This window comes from Grammomys surdaster, unplaced genomic scaffold (genome assembly GCF_004785775.1).
Source record: "Grammomys surdaster isolate TR1022 unplaced genomic scaffold, NIH_TR_1.0 126059, whole genome shotgun sequence".
NCBI classification, from domain to species: Eukaryota; Metazoa; Chordata; class Mammalia; order Rodentia; family Muridae; genus Grammomys; species Grammomys surdaster.
Genome location: NW_021620869.1, coordinates 6,217,522 through 6,225,811, shown reverse-complemented (window position 1 = coordinate 6,225,811; position 8,290 = coordinate 6,217,522). Strand labels below are relative to the sequence as shown.

Genomic DNA, 8,290 nt, shown 5'->3' with positions numbered 1-8,290 from the left:
GCATAAAGAACTTGGGAGATAGAATACTGACCCCCCCACACCATGTGATCTTGCTGAATATGATAATCTGCGTATACGTCTGAAGTCATTTTGAAAATAAGAATGGTATCTGTCGCCGGCGATGATAGTGAGGATGGACTCAATGGGCTGCTGGACTTGGATCTGCGACAACATTAAAGACATGATTGCTACTGGTTCCAAGTGGCAGCCTTCATTCTCCGTCCTCACCACCACCGCCGTCAAAGGCTGGGTGACCTCACTGAGGCAATCAACCCTACAGGCCTCTGTCTGCTCCCGTGAGATGACTCATGAGAGCAGCCAAGCTCGGGCTTTTGCTCCGTTGCCTCTCAGTGTGTTCATTCACTGAGCTCGCACTGAGCGTCTACTTCTGTGTGAGTCTGGGCAAAAGAAGTGTAAATATGCTGACTTGTATTCAGTTGCAGTCTGCTTAGCGGGCAGCTCTTATCCCCTTGTAGTTGTTCTCTAAGCTGAGTTTTTTTTTTTTTTTCTCTCTCCGTCTTACTGCTTAACCACTCCCGGGGGACCGAAAGCTCCCTGAAAGCTGAGCACCGGAGGTCTCCATCATTTTTGTTCATCTCTGGGTCCAGGGGTAAAGACACCCGAGGGCCCAACCCCGCTCTCTTTAACTGGAGCTGTTAAGGAAGGAGACAAGGAGGAGTGTTGGCGGGAATCGCGCCGGAGCAGTGGAGGCGCCAGTCAGCCAAGCCGCTTCTCTAAGTAAATCAGCCGCTCAGTCCGTCCCGCCCCTCCAGGACGCCCCGCCCCTTCAGCCAGGCCCCGCCTTTGCTAAGAATTGCCCTCCCCCAACTCCGGGCACAAACCCTACTCGCTCCAACCTCACATTGGCCACGCCCCTTTAAACACGCCCCGCCCAATTTTGCCCCAGTATCGTCTAGGCCCCGCCTTTCCACCAGAGACTCCGCCTTGAGAGAGCGATTCCTCCCCGGGTCCCTACGCTCCAGCCTGAGCTTCACCCCGCCTCTCTCGCGCTCCGCCCCCAGTTTTGGCTCCGCCCCTCCCGCGGTCTCTGCTTGCGCTCCGCCCTCCTCGAGCCCGCTGTTTGCGCCCCGGCCCCGCCCGCACTCGCGCCCCGCCCCGGCCCAGACCACCTCAGCGCCCGCCGGCGGGGGCCGAGAGCTCTGGGTTGTCGCGGCGTCTAGGCACCTCACCACCTCCGTTGCCTCGATCGCTGCGGCCGTGGTTCCGGGAGCCGCGCGCGCCCCCGGCCGGGTGAGCCCCACAGGACAGGGGAACCGCAGGACCCGTGGGGCGCCATGCGAGCCAGGTAGGAGCCCGGGGCCGGACGGCGCACCCTAACGTCTCGCGCGCTGTGGCTTCGGGCAGCATCCCTGGCTCAGGGGTGCGGCTAGCCTGGCTACCCCTTGAGCTCCCGGTGCCCTGCCCTCTGTGGTCACGGCCCGACCCGGGCTGCAGATCGTGGTCGCTAGGGCCTTGGGTCTCCGGGAGGGCGGAGAGGGGTCGCGGCGCCACCCGCGCGGTTCTGGGGAGGAGCGAGAAGAGCGCGGCTCCGGGTTAAACTTGGTGACAATGCACATTTCAACTTCTTCGGAGAGCCCTCCTGGAGAATGAAATTGAAAACTCTGTCTTGGTGATCGAGTGACCGAGCAGCCCCGAGGTGACAGCGCCGGGGTGTGCGGGTGGGAGCGGTTAGGATAGAGGAGCGTTGTTCTGCAAGTGCTGTTTACCGGGAAGCCGCCCTGCGCCGCCCAATGTGTCTTGTTAGAGGGTTTGGGGGCCAGGAGGCTCTCAGCTGGCATCTGGCGTTGTAGTGTGCGGGTTTGGGGGGCTTGGCGTTGCGGACTGTGGGGCTGGCTGGCGCTGGCCCTTCCCGAGTGTGGGGAGCCTGCAGATGCCGCGCGGGAGGAGCGGTGGGGAGCTGGCTGGCCGCTCTGCGTGCGCAGAAGGTTGTGGAGCCTCGTGGATCTGTGAGATTTGAAAGAGAACACCATGCTGGGCTTTATTCGTGTTTATTCTTCCCTTGTTAGTGCAGCAGATTGGTGTTCTGTGATTTAGCAGCAGAAATAAAGTTCGTATAACTTTTGCTCTGATTATCAAAGCAATGAGTGTCCAGAGCGGAAATAAACAACACAAGAGATCTACGCAGATCCCACAATCTTTGGGGGTGGAGTGGGGGGTGTCACAGCCTTGTAGATTTAATCCTTGAATTTTACCTGGCGCCGTCTTGCCTAACCCCGAGAAAACCCTTGCATGAAACCGTCCACTCTCCACCTTTCTGATTGTCTTGTGTCTAAAGTTTGGATTTTTTGGCCTGCCTTACCACAAAGGCTGTTTCTGATAGTCGTGAGTACCCTTTTGATGTACTGGGATTTCCCATGAGATGGTGGGTACAGATGGAGAGAAGTGGGGGACCTGGTACCTCAGCCCAGTCCGTGGTTTTGGTGCTGAGTCTTGTAAAAATGACAGTAATGATTCTCAATCTGCTTCCTAGGCCACCATAAAAATTAATGGGTGGTTTGGAGAGCGTTTTTGGCATCCTTAGATGGACAGCGGCTGTATTTCAATGTGCTGGGGAGCATTTAGCTGTTACACGGTGTTATCTAGGTAGCTAGGTAAAACAAGCTACATTGAGCTTGGCTACCCTGCCCAGGAATCAAGATCTAGGCAGACCTCAGGGATCCCAGAGCACACTCCTCTTCTTGGTGCTGGCCAAGACCTTCAAAGTGAGAGGCTTGGAAGTAGCTGTTCTTCTCAAGGATCCTTCCTGCACCATCTTTGGACTTGGGGGTTGAGGGTGTCCTAAAGTGGGGAGGGGGGCATTGGTGTCTGGTACACACAAAGCTGTAGAATGTCCTGTAAAATGCCTGCCCAGGTCAACCTCCGAGAGAACAGTTGGTCCTGGGAGGACACACGAAGTGAACAACCTGGTTTCCCAGCGATTTGCTTTATGTCTCACGTGTTTACCGAGTGAACAATGACCGGCTCCGAGGCTGACTGCAGAAATGCCAGCAAGGCCTCTGTGGACTTTCCTTTTTTTTCCTGTTGTCCCCAGGTCCTGGCACCAGGCTTTAATATTCTTAAAGAACAATTAATAGGGACCCAGACAGAGAGGTGAGGCACAGGCTGCCTTTTGTCCTCTCCCTGTCTCCCCGCTGAGAGCCAGGCTGGAAGGTTTTCTTCATTTACTGGTGACCCTTTGGTAGTTTCCTTTCTTAATTGTTACTCCCACCAGCACGTCGATGTGGCCTGGGTCTGGTTGCAGATGTGAGCTCAGACAGGGCCTTGGAAAGGTCCGGAAAGCTGGCTGGATACATTGTTGATGAGGCACCCTTCACTCTGGTTGTTGTTAACAGAAGTTGTGCTGCTAATTTTCTGGGTGGAGGTAGAAGGGACTGGGGGAGGGAGGGGGTCTTCCTAGAATTTCTCCTTTGCTGTTTGCTAATCCAGCAGCAGGCAGGAATTATTCCCCTCCCGGCTGTTTGCACAGACTTTCTTTCTATTCTGATGTTGGTTCTAGTCTAATAATGAGATGGGAGAATAAGTGATGAATGGGGTTTACACCCTCGATTCCTGGGAGGCCTCTTGGGTTTGAGTCCTCTGTTCCCAGCCAATTAAGAGCTTCTGACACTGAATGATGTGTGTGTGTGTGCATGCGTGTGTGTGGGGGGGCGCATGTGCCTGTGTGCCTCCTGGGGGGAGAAGGCCATTGGTGTCTCTCTGAGAGCCCTTGACTTGGAGGAAGCCAGAGCCACTGTGTTCCTAACTTGCAATCCTGGCTCCGGACACAGCATCTTAATTCCCAGTTGGAATTGTATTCAGTAAGTGGACAGCTTTGTGGCTTCCTATAGCTTTGTTATTTTCAGAGTTGACACCTGTGTGGGATTGTGTTACCATCTTTCTCCTGAGACTTGGAATCAGGTCCCTGGGACATTTCCCAGGGCCCTAGAGATAAAGCACCAAGATTTCTTTGTCCCAAGGTTACTATCTGACGGCCAGGAAAGGGGATAACCAGCAGATAGCTGTGTTAACCACCAGTGCACTGGCTGATACATTTGTTGCCCCATTTCCAGCACAGTTTCTAGTGGTTTCGTCTAGGTCCTGGCTTTAGAGAAATTTTGCACAACACAAGCCTTACAACTGCCCCTCTTTGGAGAAGTGACAGGAACATTATTGACCAAACCCCAAGACACCCAGGGAACAATGCATCTACATTCAGTGTCCTCCAAGAAGCCTTGGCCAGCTACTCAGTAGGCCCCAGGGAATCTACATTGCATAATTCCACACCCCAGGCATGGAGGCCAGCTCATGGGAGAAATGTGAGTCTTCAAAGGGCAGAGCTTGCATAGTGCTTCAGTAAGGAAGGCGCTAAGGCTGACTTTTAAGGAGGGAGAGGTGACCATCGGCTCTTAACAGTTAGGAAAGCAACTCAAAATAGCTTCAGGAAGTTCCTGAAACTGACCAGATTCACTAGGTCCCTTTCTAGAATAAGCAATAAAAGCTGAGAGTCACTCTCAGGCTAGCTAAGCTGCAAAGAGGACTCTGAGATCAGATCAGCTTCCTGGAAGAAGCAGAGACCATCCTAGCTGCCTGGAAGAGGTAGAGACAAACTGAATTACTTAGAAAGGACACTCTCCAACCTGTTGAGCTGCCTGCAGGCTGTGCAGTGTGTTCTGGGTTCCCAGCTCTTGTGAACTGTCACCCATGGTGGAGGACAGCTTTGTGGTGACTCAGCTGTCTTGAGTCATTTTAGCTCTGTTAAGTAAGCCCGATAAAACTCATTGGTTCATCAATTTGGATTTTCAGTGGTGGCATTCATACTTTGGTCTATCATGGGCTCCCCTTCTGGGTTGAATAGACATGTATAGTGTTTCCCCAGGACACGCAACAACATCACTTCAGTGACACTTTCTGTATCTTTTTGGAATCTTCAGGGAGTCTGCACAGATACTCTTGCTGACAGGTAAGCTGGCAGAATTTTGCTTGGTCTTCCACCTCAATAGGTTGACACATGCTTGAGCCAGGATTTGAACCTGGATCAATGCATTCCAGAGCCTCCCCCAACACCATCCCTCCTTACAGAGTGCTGAAATTAAAGAAGCAAACACTCTCAGTCATGCATTTGGGGAGTGTTAAGAAACAGGCATGGAAATAGCTGGGTGCCCTTTCTTACACTATTATAAACCAGCGCACACTCTGAAGGTGATGAAGCCTTCTCGGCCTCGTGGAAGGCAGCCAGTGTGCACCTTCCCTCCCGCAGCGGATGTCTTCACCCTACCTGTCTGCAGGGCAGAGCTTGATGTATCTGAAAGATCTGAGGTTCTACAGCTGCAAGAAGGCTGCCAGAATTTACTAAGAAGCCTGCCTGCCCCTGTACCACCAAGAGAGGTGTTCTGGGCTGATGACATCACAAGAGTTAAGATTATAGGAAGGCTGTTAAGTAAACGAAAGATAAGGATTCCACCTTCCTCTTTACATTCAAATAAATGGCACACTAACAAGATTATTCTTATCTGCTCAGTGGAGGCCTGTCCCAGGAGAACTTTGTGGATAGATGCCTGTTAGCTCAACTCTTCTGAGCCTATTCAGCAACAACAACAACAACAACAACAAACCCACAATCCTTTCTTTCAGAGAATTTTATGGATCCAAATTCTTTTCAGTCTTCTCCTGGCCACCATGAAGATCCCAGAACGTGACTGAAATCTGAGGCCTGTTTATCCAGCCTCTGGTGTAGGAGGCTAGGTGCCAGGTGTGTGCTGGGAACCTGCTCCAGGGAAGAAAAACAAAGAGCCTGGGTGGCAGCCTCTGCCAATTTCTGTGGTGTAAACACTCCCACCACCCGGGCTGATTTTAAGCTCCCAGCGTGGGCTGGCAAAATTCCTACACGTTTAACCATATGCGGGAGCCAGAAAAAAAAAGTTTCAGATGATCTTGCATATGCTGAGCCCCTCCACCAAACCCTTCAGTGAGGTGACATAATTGCTTAGCTCAGGCAGGGTCTTCCTGGATGCAAATGTTGCAGAGGTTTTTGGGGGACACTGAGCGACCTAATTTGACCAGCAAGGGAGCTTCAAAACTCAGACCGATTTAAAATCACTAGGGACCTTAAAAATGTGCTTTCTGCTCCCACCTGGTAGGAATCTCTCTGAGTGTGGGCTTCCAGGTCTATAGAGGTAGGTAGTGTGTGCGTGTGTGTGTGCGCGTGTGTGTGTGTGTGTGTGTGTGTGTGTGTGTGTGTGTGTGTGTGTTGTACCGGTGGAGGCCAGATCAATCTTAACTGTCACGCTAAGGAGCTACTTACCCACTTTTTAACTTTGCCTGCCTGTATTCACCGCATGAGTGCCTAGCTCCCGAGGAAGTCACAAGAGGATATCTGATCCTCTAAAACTGGCATTACAGGTGTCACCACCATGTGGGGGCTGGGAACCAAACCCAGGTCCTCTGCAAGAGAGACAAGTGCTTTTAACACTAAGCCATCTCTTCAGTTCTCCTCTACCTTGCTTTAAAAACAAGGTCTCTCACTGGCCTCAGACTCACCAAGTTATGCTGGACTGGTTGGCCAGTGAGCCCCTAGCCCTGGGATTACAGACATGCACCACCATGCCAGCTTTTTGAAGTAGGCAGTAGGGGATTGATTTCAGGTCCTCCTGTTTTCTAAGGCAAGCACGTTACCTAGCAAGCTGTCCCCACCAGCCTGTCTGTAACTCAGAAGTGCCTAGGTGATGCTCACAGGAACCCAGCTTTCAGTACCACTGATGTATACAATGAGGGATTTGTGTGAGAAGAGAATTGGACAGGCAGCTTGGAGTGAAGCATGGCCAAAATCCTGAATTCTAAGGTGTGTGTGTGTGTGTTGGTAGGCAGTGGTGTTTCCACTGGTGTAGAAGATTATCCAGGGAAGTGCTGTGTTTTTGGGAGGGACAAGCAGAGGCCAATTTTCCCAGCTGCCTTCTGGAGCCTTGTGTGGCTTTTTCATCACAGAGTAATGGTAAGTCCTTCCTTGCTGGGTCTTGGTTGCTTCTTCTAGTTTGGAAGAAGACTGGGTAAAGGGATTTGGTCCTCCGGTGTGTGTGATGAGGTGATCTTGCATGTTAAAGCAGAGGTAAGGAGGTCCAGCAGCTTTCCTAGGAACCATCCAGGTAAAAGAGGGAAAGGGTTCAGGGCTCTATCAAGGGAATGTTTGAAATCATTGGGCTTAGCACACATATAAGGGGCGCTTATATTTTCTCCACCATGATTAGCAATAAAATAATTTTAAAGCCTAAGAATGCTCTTCAGCAGTACTAAATACATGGAGGAGAAGTGTCCTTCATCTGGTAACCATGGTTAGCAATACATCTTCAGCCCCAGCCAGCTATGGTTAGCAGGTCTGGTTTGGAAGAGGCATTGGAATCCTATCGGTGTAATATTGGAGGAGACTCCAGGTCACAGGCAGGGGAAGAGAAGGACCACAGAAAAGAGGACAGGCCTGGGCTCTTCTTTGCTTTGTGGGCTCTGGAGACTAACTGTGAAGCTGCCACCTTGGGTCACCCAATGAAGGTGGATAGGAAGGCTAAGGCTGTGTTGATGCAGAAGTAGATGGCATCAGGTGCTGTGTTAGTAAAGGGAGCTGAGACCCCTCGGATGAAGGCCTGGTTAGGCCTAAAGGAGCTATGCTGTTAAGACATCTGGGGGTAGGGGTGGGGGTGGAGGTGGGGCCTCTAGGACAATGGAGAAGAATTGCGAGTAGTAACAGAAGCAGATCCATCACTTGAGGGTAAGCAGATAGACAGGGTGGCAGGAGCCAGGGTAGGGCCAAGATGCTCTCAGATATTCAGGGGCTGACATCATATGGGCAGTAGGCTTGAAGGTCCCAGGGAAGGAGGGAAAGATATTCTCTAGGGTTAGCAGGCTAAGAACAACCTGCAAGTACCTGCCCAGGTGTTACATCTGCAGCTCTTTGCACAGCCTTTGTGAGCGCTGGTGGGGGGCTTTTGTTCTAAAGTCTTGGCTCATGAGGTACTTTCATCTCCCAAACAGAGCTCCCCTGTTTTCCCAAGGTCAAGAGCTGCCCTGTACCATTTATCTGTCTGTCCAGTGTCCTTTTGCCTTTACGTGTGTGTGTGTGTGTGTGTGTGTGTGTGTGTTGGTAACATTCCTGTGTGGGTGCACATCTCTGTACAGGTGACCACGCATGTGTGTGCATGTGTATGTGGAAGCCAGAGGACAGCCTTGGCTGTCATTCCTCAGACACCATCTAATTGGTTTTATTGGTCAGACATTCTCTCTGACCTGGAACTCAGCAGTAAGT

The 8,290-nt window shown here is 51.7% G+C and overlaps 1 protein-coding gene across 2 annotated transcripts in view; it reads left to right on the top strand.

Annotated features, from left to right (window-relative positions):
* Positions 1-1,123: 1,123 nt before the first annotated feature.
* Positions 1,124-8,290, top strand: part of Sh3bp4 (SH3 domain binding protein 4) — an 80,022-nt gene continuing 72,855 nt past the window's right edge. The window contains exon 1 of one of the 2 annotated variants that reach the window (XM_028755416.1): positions 1,124-1,306. The gene's annotated coding sequence lies outside the window, so the exon portion shown is untranslated. Of the gene's footprint in view, positions 1,307-1,620; positions 1,658-8,290 lie in introns of those variants that run through there. The other variant, XM_028755417.1, reaches the window with a different exon arrangement.